Below are 13249 nucleotides of genomic sequence, written 5' to 3'. Positions count from 1 at the left end.
TAAATCACTGACACTCAGCCCAAGCTATTGTGGCCCAGTTAAAAAAATAATCCCTCTAGCTGATAAAGAATAGGAAATCAGCATGAACTATTATGATCTAAGAGTTGGTTATGACTAGCAGACTGAATAATGTAGATAATAATGTATTTGGAACTCCTAAGTTCCTGATATAGACAACTGGTATGGTATATTAGTGCTTTTCCTTCCTCACAGTTTCCTTGATTTTTCATGTATTTAGTGTTTGTTATTTTGTTTAATAGTTATTTAAACAATTCATGAAATAAAAATTACATATAGGCATGTAATATATACATCATATCTCCCTATTATATTATAAATTTCTTGAAAGGAAAATCTTATCTAAGTTTTGTGTCCTTTTTCAGACTTTTTGTTTTATCTAGTGCCTAATAAAATAGGTGTTTAATAAATTTTTTTGGGACTGAATTAAATTGATGGAGAAGATAAAGAAAGAAGCTGAAGAAATTGTAAAGTTGTTAGGGACATGAGAAAAATTTATACCAGTTAGGGTTGAGAATGGAGAACCACTTGTCAGGTAGTCCTTTTATCCAGCAAAATTGAACACCTGCATCATGAAACACTGAATTAAGTGAACACAATTACTTTCTTAATGAATTACTTTCTAACTACTTCCATTTATAGTTGCAAGAGATGGTAAGACTAATACAAAAATTATTTCTTATCCAAGCGCACAATGGGTAGGGCTACTTTATAAGTAAGTAGCTACTTAATATAATGTGAAGCTTCTTACTAAAAAGTAAATCATACTCTTTGGAAGGGGTCTCCTATGAATTTGTTAAATTATGGTCTAAAATAAATATTTTGAAGTTACAATGTAGCTTGGGAATTAGCTTTTTTCACTTTGTATTTCCTGACAAGATCACCATACAATTTAGCTCTTGTTTCTCAGCTTAGATGATTTGAACCCATATTACACACATGAGCATAAGGGATAATGTCCATATAATTCAGAAACAGGATTTATTATGTAATTCCCTCTAGAACTATTGTATATGTATACTAATTCAAAGTGTACTTGGAGGCATCATTCTAGGATATACTAAAGAAATAAAGAAAACAATTATTAGATGACACTAATTTTCCTATTTGATAATAGGTTCAAGTACAAGTTAACTAGGCAAGGAATTTGATTCTCTTTCATTTGAGACTCTGTGGGTAATGTTTTAAGAAGCCTTAATTTTCTGAATTCCTTTTTTTAATGAATTGTCCAAGTAATAGTATCAATCCTGTTTCTTTATCTACATGTAGACAAACTTTAGAAATGGGTGATTGTTTCCTTGAGAAATGAGTAATTCAAGGAGGAAGAGTTTGGTTGAAAGGATTGATTTTGCTGTTTTTCCAGCTGCAAAAAAAAATACAATTATTAAAAAAAAAACAATTTTCTTTTTTAAGTATCCTAGAACTATCAACAAAAGAGATTTAACAGCTAGAAAAATAATGTATACTCTAAACTAAATATATTTTGGGGAGATTCAGAGTTCTTGATAGCATGTCCAATGAAGTAGGAACAGATTGGTTGTTTCTATGTCGGCTTTGTGACATTCTGACTGTGTATGTTTATATTCCCACCAGTGGAACAGCCATTGATCTCAGGAGATGATACAAAGTCTTCAATAAGAAAAACTGCAGAAGATGAAATAGTCTGTATTTGTAGCTCCAGCAGAACATTGCCCCTCAGTCTGGACAGGATTGATTTTTTTCCCCTAAATTTAACCTTGGCCTCTTCCATTCAATTGTCAAGTCAGAGCTTATTAGTGTGAGCAATATTCAATTAATATGTCTTTATAATCAGCAGAGTCTGCTTGCCTTCAGCAGCATGTTCATAAAGACAAGAGAAGACCTGGCTACTCATCTTCATGCTCACAAGAGTTAAAGCAATCTAATACAATCATTCCTCTGTGCTGGATCTCTTATTAAGAACTTCAATAAATTGAGCAAGTGCTAAAAGTTAGCCAGTTCTATCAAATTTGAAAATCCCATTCTTTTAAGCTGCTCTTGGGATCTGAAGGACAATAAAAAAGACTTTGCTTCATCTATTTGTATAAGTACAAAGCTGAATACTCCCAACATGTTTGCTTGGAGTCATTCAAATTTGATTATGAAAATGTCCCTTCTGAATGTTTCCTTCTTGAAGTGTTTCCATGTTTCTTTATACAGAGCATCATAGTTAACATTAATATTATGTATTGAAGCAGAAATAAATCACAGAGGGAAGATATCTAGAAATAACTCATCTATGTGTTATTTTCCCATGTTCCAATTTTGAGTGTTTAAATAGTGGAAGAAAACTTCTATTGGTTTTCTGATGAAGCATCTGTAAACAGGGAAAGTAACAAGTGTAATTGAAATCTCAGAACCTTGTCCTAGAAGAGGTCCTAATATGGCTAATATGAATATTGTTTACATGAAAATGAACAGATGGATATGTTTTTAATCATATTCTATTGGGTTCCTGAATCAGACTTCTATATCCCGTTCTTAAACTACAGTTGTGAAGAAGTGAACTCTTCTGCTTTTTAAAGGAGTAAATGTTTGTTTTCTGGTGTGTGTGTGTGTGTGTGTGTGTGTGTGTGTGTTAAAACTGCTGATAGGAAATTGGTAAAAATATTTTCATATGTAATATTAACTTTTTATTCATTAAGCATGATCATTTAATCATTTATGCTTATTCTAGGCAATAATAGAAGGTAAACTAGATTTTATTATTCCTGGCATTCAAAAAGAAGTTAGATACTTTTTTTTCAAACCTTAAAGCAAAAAAAAAAAATGTAGTTGGATTCATAGAACTTATGATCATTTGAAAAAGGGGAGACTACCACAGGCTTCAACATATGATTGGAAATTATTGGGATAATATATGCAAAAACCCATTGTTTAGGGTCTCATTTTATGTTTTTTGTTTTTGGTGGGAAGTTGGATTGGACTTGGATATTACTAATACTTATATATAAATTTCATTTGCTACCATATGGCGTTTCTATTGTTTTTTTATTTTATTATACATACCTATTTATCTCTTCATTTTGTTTTTAACAAAATAGGATGACAAGGTACTTTTATTCTAAAAACTTTATTCAAAGAATGAGTCTACAATGCCAAATTGGCCCCTGGCATACACATGAAAAATAGGAAGGCATTTGTCCTAGGACATAGTTTCTGGAAATTCAGTGGCTGGTGGGTACAATAACTGGTGGGTACAGCAACAGAGAAAATGGGGGAAATGGCTGGGACAGAAGTGAAGAAGCATGATTAGCTGATTAGCTAGACACTATGAACTAATGGATAAGTCACTGGTTTAGAATAAAATCTTTAGATTTTATTCCAGATTTATTATCCATATAACTTTAGCAAGTTATTTAGCTGCCCTGAATTTGTTTCCTTATATATAAATAGTAATATTGATATATACATATATGAGTATATGAGTATTTAAATAGTTGTAAAAATGTTTTGTGAACTTTAAAGATGTATATAAATATGATTTATTATTATCACCTATAAGCCTGATATTTGATCCTAGGATAAAATTCACAAGTTTCTAGTTCTTTGTAGTTAGTGAATTCTTTTTTAATATTTGAAAGTCATGTCTTTGCTGTTCTGTTTTAGAATTTTGTTTCAGAAATCAATAGCAGAATGAACAATCTATCACATGAAGAATTCATTCTTTCCTCCTTTTTGATCATTGAGGAATTTGGTCATCTACAGGTTTTTCACACCTGTGCCTGATGAAACACACACACACACACACACACACACACGCATGCATGCATGCGCGCGCACACACACACACACACACACACACCAGAGTTTTTAATTTATTGATTCTATCTAGGAAATCCTATTGCAATTTCCTTTAGCATTCTCATTATTAACTCTTGTAACCCTGACCACGTTCATTTTGGCCTAAACTGAATTTTTAAAACAGCCAGGTTTTCTGTCTATTTCGTTAATCATCTTGGTCTATCATTACCTCTTGATAATATCCCACCATGTTGAGTTTGAAGAGCATTTATACTACTGGTTAAAATGGACTACAGTTCTTCCTCCTCATTAGCATTTATTAACATTATACCATCTCTTCCCAACCAGTGGGTATGTTTCACTTTTTCTTTTTATTTCTTTATCTGCTTAAACCCTAATTTTTATGTCACTAGTACTACTTTATTTTGCTTGTTTTTGCAGGATTCAGTTCATTTTGCAATTTACTCTTTTATGTGCTTATCTGTCCTATAAGTTCTTAGCCAAGTCTTCCTCTTTTCCTTTTCTATTAAATGTTCTTTTCTAATTTGAATTCTGAGATATGGATGAAAGAGGAAAAGGCTCTATGTATATCAAAATATTTGTGGTCTAGGTTTGTGGGTTTTTTCTGGTGACAAAAAAAAAAAAACAACTAAAAAGATACCCACTAATTGAAGAATGTTGGAATAAATTATGGCATAGGAATTTATTGAAAAATTGTTCTGTTGTAAAAAATGAAGAAAGAGATAGTTTCAACAAGACTTGGGAAGTTATGTATGAACTATTATGTAGAAAAATGAATAGATTCAGAAAAACAATTATTAACAATGACCATATAATAATGAACTTCATTGACTGACTTGAAGTTGCATCCCTTATTGCAACCTCTGTGCTAATACACCTTCCATCACTACCATTTGGAAAAATTCATGTTTTCTACCTCTTATTCTCTGTCTGTCTCTGTCTATCTCTCTCTCATGGTCTCTGTCTCTGATTGTATCTCTTTTTCTTTCTCTCTGTCTCCATCTCTGTTTCTGGATCTTTCTGTCTCTTTCTGTGTGTGTGTGTGTGTGTGTGTGTGTGTGTGTGTGTGTGTGTGTCTTTGTCTCTATCTGTGTCTCTCTCTCCCTGTCTCCATCTGCCTCTCCTTTTCCCTTTTTCCCACTCTTACCAAACAGTAGTAACTGCCATTAAACCATTAAAGAGAGAAATCCATGATGTTTGGCTAACTGTATTGTGTGTGTGTGTGTGTGTGTGTGTGTGTGTGTGTGTGTGTGTAGCAGGACAAAGGTAGAGGCAGGAGAGGGACAAGAAGATTTAAAGAGAGCTTCAAATCTTTTAGATGTGTGATACCATTTCAAAAGGCTTTTCCCTTGCATTTCTGACTTCTTACCTTTCTTAAATATACTTTTAATTAGGATCTTTGCACCATTTCCTTCTTTTGATAATATTGGATTGGAGAAGTTATCTGAAAATATCTGCTCCATCATTTATTAATCATGTAATCTGTAACTGGGTTTCATGAAGATAATATGACTTACTTCTTTAAGGCCCACCGAGAGTGGCATAGCAGAAACTAGAACTCAGGCCATCTGTCTCCCAGACTAATATTATTTCTATAATGCCACAAAAATATTAGTTGTGCCAGGAACATAAATTTTAGATAATGCTAGACAATGAATTGAATCCTGATCTTTTGACTTTTAGTCCTCTGAATTTTTACTGAGAGGTATTCTCTATCCCTAAACTATCAGTACATTAAATATGCACAATCCAGAAAGCACTGTATTATGACCCTAATCAGTATATTGGGCACAAGTTACTTGCACTTTTTGTGTTTAGTTTTTGTTCCTGCTTGTACACTTTGTGTGAATAAGATGAATATTAGCAGATTTATCTACATCTTTTCATTTCTATTCTACAGCAATTTCCTCCTTAGAGTAATATTTGATGTTATAGTAATTTCCTTCCTATCACAGAGCTTCTAACTATGCTAATGGAAGTTAGACTGGTTACAGAGACATTCGTGAGAACTACCTATGCAGTAACATTTAAACAATTTATTTGATCTCTCTTTAGCTTACCTGCTCATGCCTTTGGAACAGTGATGTTGACCTTGTTGGAACTTTGTCTATAATCATGATAAATCTTTCAATGAGACCTAACAGAAAATAATATTAAAATGTCTGGATGATTTATTAACTCTTTGAGTGCTTCATCATGTGTTATATACATCTTAACAATGAGATACTCTTCTGTCTCTCAGACCACTTATGGTTTACTTTCTTTCTCAAGAGCTAATGACTTCATATTAAATAAACAAGAAAGAGATCAACATAGTAAACAGTGGCAAATGCTTATTTTGCCAAGAAAAAGATACTGTTTTTTTTTCATCTATCCCAAGCTCCCAGAGTAATTTTTCCCTTCTGTCATTGATAAGGTTTCATCAATACCACGACATGCATAATAAAAGTACAAAGGGAACAATCCCAGAAGATAAAGGACTTGTATTCTAATTAAAAGTCTGCTACTAATTATCTCTATGGTCTTTAGCAAATCATTTAATTTTCCTATGCCTCAGTTTGCCATCTGTAAAAATTAAGGTGTTGACTAGATAATTCAACTCAACAAATTTATGAAGGAAGCCTGTTGAGAGTGCTTTTCTAGGCACTGTGAAGTTAAATTTAGTTAATATGTTATCCCTATTCTAAAGAAAATTATGATCTAGTAAAGGCATATAATATATACACAAATAATTATAGCATAAAATAATTCATAATAATTACAGAAAATTACAAGTAAATTATTATAAGCATACCTGTGGAGAGAGATCATTATTGATTGAGGGAAATTAGAAAACCTTTGCTTGAACAGTTGACAATTGAATGACCCTTTAGAAGATCAGAAATATGTCCACAGTTTATGAGGAAGGGAAAGAATATCAAATCATATTTAAAGGAGCAAAGTGTGGATAAAAAGTAATACAGTTTGTCTGGAGCATAAAATGCATGCAAATATGATTTAAAAATGAGTGAAAAGTGATAAGGGCATCATATAGTAGAGAGCCTTCATTGTTTGTTGTTTGGTAAGTAAATGGAGGTCATTGAAAAGTTTCTGTCTTACCAGGGTCATGATCAAATCAAAGCATAAAGAAGGTAAATCTGATTATATAAAATACATTTGTGAAGTAAGGGGGAAATAGTAAAGGTTGGATTTTTACACTCCAGTGACAGTGAGAAAAAAGAATAGGTTGAATTCTACAATTGTTATTATAGTAGACTTAATAGGATTTGGGACCTACTTATGAAACATGAAGACAAGGGGAAAAGAAAATAAGACAAGATTTAAAATATGAGAAACTTACTTAATCGTAAAAATTTATTGATTTCATTCAATTCATTCAAATCAATTCATTGATTACTAATAGAAATAGTTAAGAAGAATAGAGAATTACTTTGTGGAGGAAGTGATGGTAATCCCAGATTTGAACATAATTAATTACCATTTAGATAGTGGTGTCCTGTAGTTAACTGGGCAGGTGAAAATGAACTAAGAGAAAAAAAGTAGGAGCTAGAAACCAAGATTTAAGAGTAAATTCAAATGACAAAATCACGATAATTGAAACCATAGTTTGGAATGCAAACATCATTTTGTTTTCAAAACTTTCAAAGAATGATCCATCTCTCAAGTCTCTTCTAACTCATATAATTTAGATGATTATAGAATGGATGTTCTAGCTTTTGGAATTTGGAGGGAAATTAGGGTTAATGACTGCAAGGAAAACAACTGACAATTTTTTTAAATCATAGATTAACTATGAAGATAGAAGTAGTTCTATTAGGAACAGATTTTTTAAAAAGATACTCTGATATATTGATAGATCTGGGGTCAGAACAATGTGGGTAATTCTTCCAATGACAAAGATAATGGTCCTCCATAATTGTACATCCTTGGAATCATGGATTTAGAGGTAAATGAGAGTTAAGAGTTCATCTATTGTTGACTTTTATCCATGTCATGCAAAGAATTAGCCAGAGAGAATCCTTCCAATGTTCTAGAGAATTTCTTCTAGACCTTTTGACATTTCCTGACTATGGGTGGGACTAACAACCCATCACTATTCTTAGTTCCATCATATATTTCCACGCACATATATTTTTGATGATATCAAAGATTATATCATTTCTGGACTTTTGTTTATAATGTGTCATAAACTGCTCACTTCAAAATCTCTCTCACCATTACCTTTTGGATGATCTTCAATTTACATTATTTGGAAATTGTGGCATATCATGACCCACAGCCATTTTAAAGAGGAATATTTTGGCAACCTCACTGTATATAGTGAATCCTATTTCTCTTTGACAATTTGCTGGATTATGCTGGTAATGCATATGTAATCCTATTCTATAGTTCACCTGGTAATAGTATCAGTTAATTGCTAATGCTAACATTTGCCAAGTAATTCTGTATTATTTTACATATGCATGTGAGAAAATGGATTCTAAAAGATTAAACTGTTTATATTACTATATGGGAAGATGATATATGTAATGTTTTAGAACTTTATTGTTATTAGAGTAGTTAGAGGGTTTCTACATAAAAATGATGAAGGAGGAGTGATTCAGGTATGTTGGGGTGGTGTTTAAAAAATAATTAGACAAGAAAGAGGGAAATCCTGCAAGAAGGAGAAAGAAGAGGAAGAATGGGGGAAATTATCTCATATTAAAAAGATATACAAGGAAGAGCTTTTAAAGTGGAGGGGTAAATGGTGAGAGTAGATTAGGCAATGCCCAAATCTCACTCATTTCACCTTTGGTTCAAGGAGGGAATTTGAGTGTGTGTGTGTGTGTGTGTGTGTGTGTGTGTGTGTGTACTCCATTGGTAATAGATATCTATTTAATTACTAGGGAAGAGGAAGAAAATGGGGTGATAAAAAGGAGGGTGATTAAAATAAAGTCATGGTCAGAAGCAAAACAGATTTTTAGCAAAAAGAGAGATGAGATACAGACAGAGGCAGAGAGAGAGAGAATAAACAGAACAAAATGAGAAAGAGATAAATGCATACTTAATAATCGTAACTGAGAATGGCATTTACTCACCTATAAAACAGAAGCAGTAGAACAGAGTAAAAACCAGAATCCAACAATATGTTGTTTGTAAGAAACACACTTGAAACAGAGACATACACATCTACTTAAAATAAAAGGCTGGATAAGAAACTATTATCCTTCAATTGGTGGGAAAAAACAAGGATAGCAATCATTATCTCAGATAAAGCTAAATCAAAAATAGGCCTAACTAAAAGAAATAATCAGGGAACTACATCTTGCAAGGAAGCATCATAGATAATAAAATAATACCAGTATAAATTATCTATGCAGCATATGGTGCAGCATCTAAAATTTTAAAGGAAAAGTTAAATGATTTACAGGAGGAAATACACAATAAACCTGTACTAGTGGGGCACTTCAACTTTTTCCACTCAGTACTCTATAAATATAAAAATAAAATAATTAAGAAAGAAGTGAAGGAGATGAGGATCTTAGAAAGCTTATATATGATAAACCCCTGAAAAAAACTGAATGGACATAGTTGTATATCACATCTTTACAAAAAAAAAAAAAATTGACCATATGTTAGTGCTTAAAATCTTCACAATCAAGTGAAGAAAATAGAAATATTAAAACAATTCTTTTCAGACCATAATGCAACAAAAATAGCATTTAACAAAGCATTATAGAATGCTTCTATGATCTAATTCTAGAATTAGAAACTAGATAATCCAATCCTAACAAATGATTAAGTCAAAGAAAAATCATAGAAATAATCAATTTCATTGAAGAGATGACAAAACAATATTCCAAAATCTATGAGATGCAGCCAAAGCAATACTTAGGAGAAAATCTGTATTTTTACACATATGTCAATAAATGAAATACCAGACCAATAAAATGTACTTGTACCAACAAAAAAAAAAAAAAGAAAGAAAGAAAGAAAGAAAGAAAGAAAAGGAAAAGAAAAAGAAAACAAAAACAAAAACACTTGAAAACAACAAATTTAAAATTCCCAATTAAACAATAAAATCCTGAAAATCAATGGAGGGATTAAAAGTTTAAAAGTTGAAAATAAAACAGAGTAAATCAAACTAAGATTTGGTCTTGAGGGAAAGGAACAATAAAACAGATAAACCATTTATTGATTTTAAAAACAAAAGACTGAAGTAACTATTAGAAATCATTTTCTCTCAATTACATGCCAGTAAAACTAAAAATCTAAATTAAATAGTTGAAAATTTACAAAAATAGAAATTGCCCAAATTAACAGAATACTTAAATACTTAATATAATTCTTAAATACTTAAATAATGCAATCTTAGAAAAAGAAATTGAAAAAGTCATCAATGAACTAAGAAAAATTGCTAGGACTACATCAAACTACAACTGAATTTTAACAAACATTTAAGGAACAATTAATCCCATTACTATATAAAGTATTTTGGGGAGAAATAGTTTCAAAAGCAATACTACTAAATTCCTTTTAGAGCAAAATATGTTTTTGATACCTAAACCAGTTATCAAAACAAAAACAGAGGGGAAACAACTATAGACTAATTTCCTTAATGAATATAAATGCAAAAATTTTAAATAAAACACTAGCAAGGAGACTATAGCAATATATCACAAAGATTACATCCTTGATCAGATGAGATTTATACCAGGATTGGTTCAATATTAGGAAAATTTTTAGGAAAAATGGGCCATCTCAATAACAAAACCAATAGAAGTCACATGTTTGAATAGATACAAAAGAAAAAAAGCCTTTAAGAAATTATAATATCTATTCCTACATTAGAAATCATAGAAATAATTGGAATCTTTCTCAAAATCATAAATAATATCTACCTAAAACCAAGAGCAAATATTATTTATAATTGGGATAAACTTGAAGTCTTTCTGAATTAGATTAGGAGTGATGCAAGGATGCCCATTATCACTACTCTTATTCAGTATTGTATCAGAATTGCTTGCTATACCAGTAAGAGAAGAAAAAAGAAATTGAAGGGATAAAAATAAGCAATGAGGAAACAAAACTATCACTTTTTGCAAACAATATGATGCTGTTTTTAGATGATCCTAGAAAATCAACTAAAAAACAAGTTCAAATAATTAACAATTTCAGAAAAGCTACAGCATATAAAAGAAACCCACATAAATTATTAGCATTTATATATACTATCTACAAAACCCAGCAAGAAGAGATAAAAAGAGAAACAGTACTTTGTTCATGGGTAGATTAAGCCAATATAATAAAAATGACAATTATACCAAAAGTAATTTATTTATTCAGTGTCATACCAATAATATTCCAGTGCTACCCTCATTTACTTATGATAGCACCTTTTATGTCTAAATCGTTTATCTATTTTGACACTGGTATTGCTATGCTGCCTCCCTTTACATTATTTTCACTGATTTCCTTTTGGTTTTCCAGATGAATTTGGTTATTTTTTTCTAGCTCCATAAAATAATAATTCAGCATAGCAGTACCAGATTTCAAATAATATTACAATTTGGTAATCAACATTTAAATAGATTAGGGACACAATATATGGTAGTAAATGACAATTCAACATAATAATTTTTTTAATGGAAAGCAGTTTGAAAGTAAGCATAAATCAACACCTCATATAGCATATCAAGCAGATCAAAAAAAAAAAGAAATAAAAAAGATGAAAAAAATATTCTTTGATCCACATTCAGTCTTCTTAGTTCTCTTTTTAGATGCGGATCTCATTTTCCATCCAAAGTTTGTTGGAATTGACTTAGATCACTGAATTTCTGAGAAAACATGTCTATCATAAATGATCATCATACAATCTTGCTGTTGCTGTGTACAATGTTTTCCTGCTTTTGCTCATTTCACTTGGCATGAGTTCATCTAAGTCTTTCCTGGCTTTTCTGAAATCAGTTTCTTAGACAATAATAATATTCCATTACATTCATATATCATAATTTCTTCAGTTATTCCCCATCTGAGGGGCTTCCACTCAATTTCCAGTTCTTTGCCACCAAAAAAGAATACCACAAACATTTTTGTACGCATAGGTGTTTTCCCCTCTATGATTACTTTGGGATAAAGACTTAGTTTTGATACTGCTGGATCAAGGGTATGCACAGTACTAGCCCTTTGGGCATAATTTCAAAATGTTCTCCAGATCAGTTCTCAACTCCACCAATAATGCATTAGTGTTCCAAAAGAGATGCTGTTTTAAAGAAGACTTTTTTCATAAAATGTCTTGTCAGAATTGTATTTTGAAAAACTGGATAAAGATATAAAGTATATAAATGAAATTTCTATGAAAGATACATGTTTATTAATCAATAAGGAAACCTTTAAAATAACATATGAGATGTTCATATAAAATTCATAGGTTTACAAATCTGGGAGAGACAATGGATAAAATAATAACTATTCAATTAGAATTTAGTGTGTTGGAATAATAAGCTAAAACCAATAATAGGGAATTGACTGAAACATTAGATAGAGCAGTGTTCTTGGAGTTAGGAAGACATTTGATAGGTTGAAATTCTGCATCAGATACTTATTAGCTGTGACATTTGAGTAAAAATTCAACCTGTGACACTATTTGTGTGACTCTGGGCATGTGATTTAACATTTCTAAGCCAATTTCCACCATCTGCAAAATCATCAGGGTCCTTTAAGGATCAAATGAGATAACATTTGTAAAGTGTTTTACAAATCTTCAATAATTTAAATGCATTTTTTAATAAAGTTATTTCATAATTTAATAATTTCATAAAAGTATTATTAATAATAATTCAATATGAATAGATTGAGTACCCTGGAATATTATTATTCTGTATGATAAAGTGAATATCAAATACAAAAAAGTATAAGATATAAAGATTGGTACCAAGAGAAGTTAGCAGAATCAGGAAAATAACTTAATGTCTTTAACAATTAGATGGAAAATGAAACATTAAAAGAATAAAATAAATGGAATAATTTGAAATTATGACTATGATAATGACAAAAACAGATATGAAATCACTCTTTCCTATTTCTTTACAGAAGTGAGGGGACAAAGGGAACAGTGTATTGAATATAACATCAGACCTTTTGGATATGCTGGTTTGTTTTGTTAAACTAGATGTCCTTCCCCCCACCTTCCCCCCTCCTTTTTTTTGTTATAAGGAATGGCTCTCTGGAAAAAGAGTTAGGGAATAAAAGATATAAATGGTCTTTATGTAAAAATGTGTGTATATATAGAGATGTATAAGAGGAGGAAAGAAGGAGGAAAGCAGGGGAGGAGAAAGGAAGAGATAGAGACATACAGACATAAAGAAAGAGACACAGACATACACACAGAAACAGAGGCAGAGGCAGAGACAAAGAGACAGAGAAAGACAGAGAGGCAGAGACAGAGAATGTAGGTGATATAAAAACA

Source organism: Sarcophilus harrisii, chromosome 5 (genome assembly GCF_902635505.1).
Source record: "Sarcophilus harrisii chromosome 5, mSarHar1.11, whole genome shotgun sequence".
Classification (NCBI taxonomy): Eukaryota; Metazoa; Chordata; class Mammalia; order Dasyuromorphia; family Dasyuridae; genus Sarcophilus; species Sarcophilus harrisii.
The sequence above is the reverse complement of the archived record's forward strand: the minus strand, read 5'-3'. Positions refer to the sequence as shown.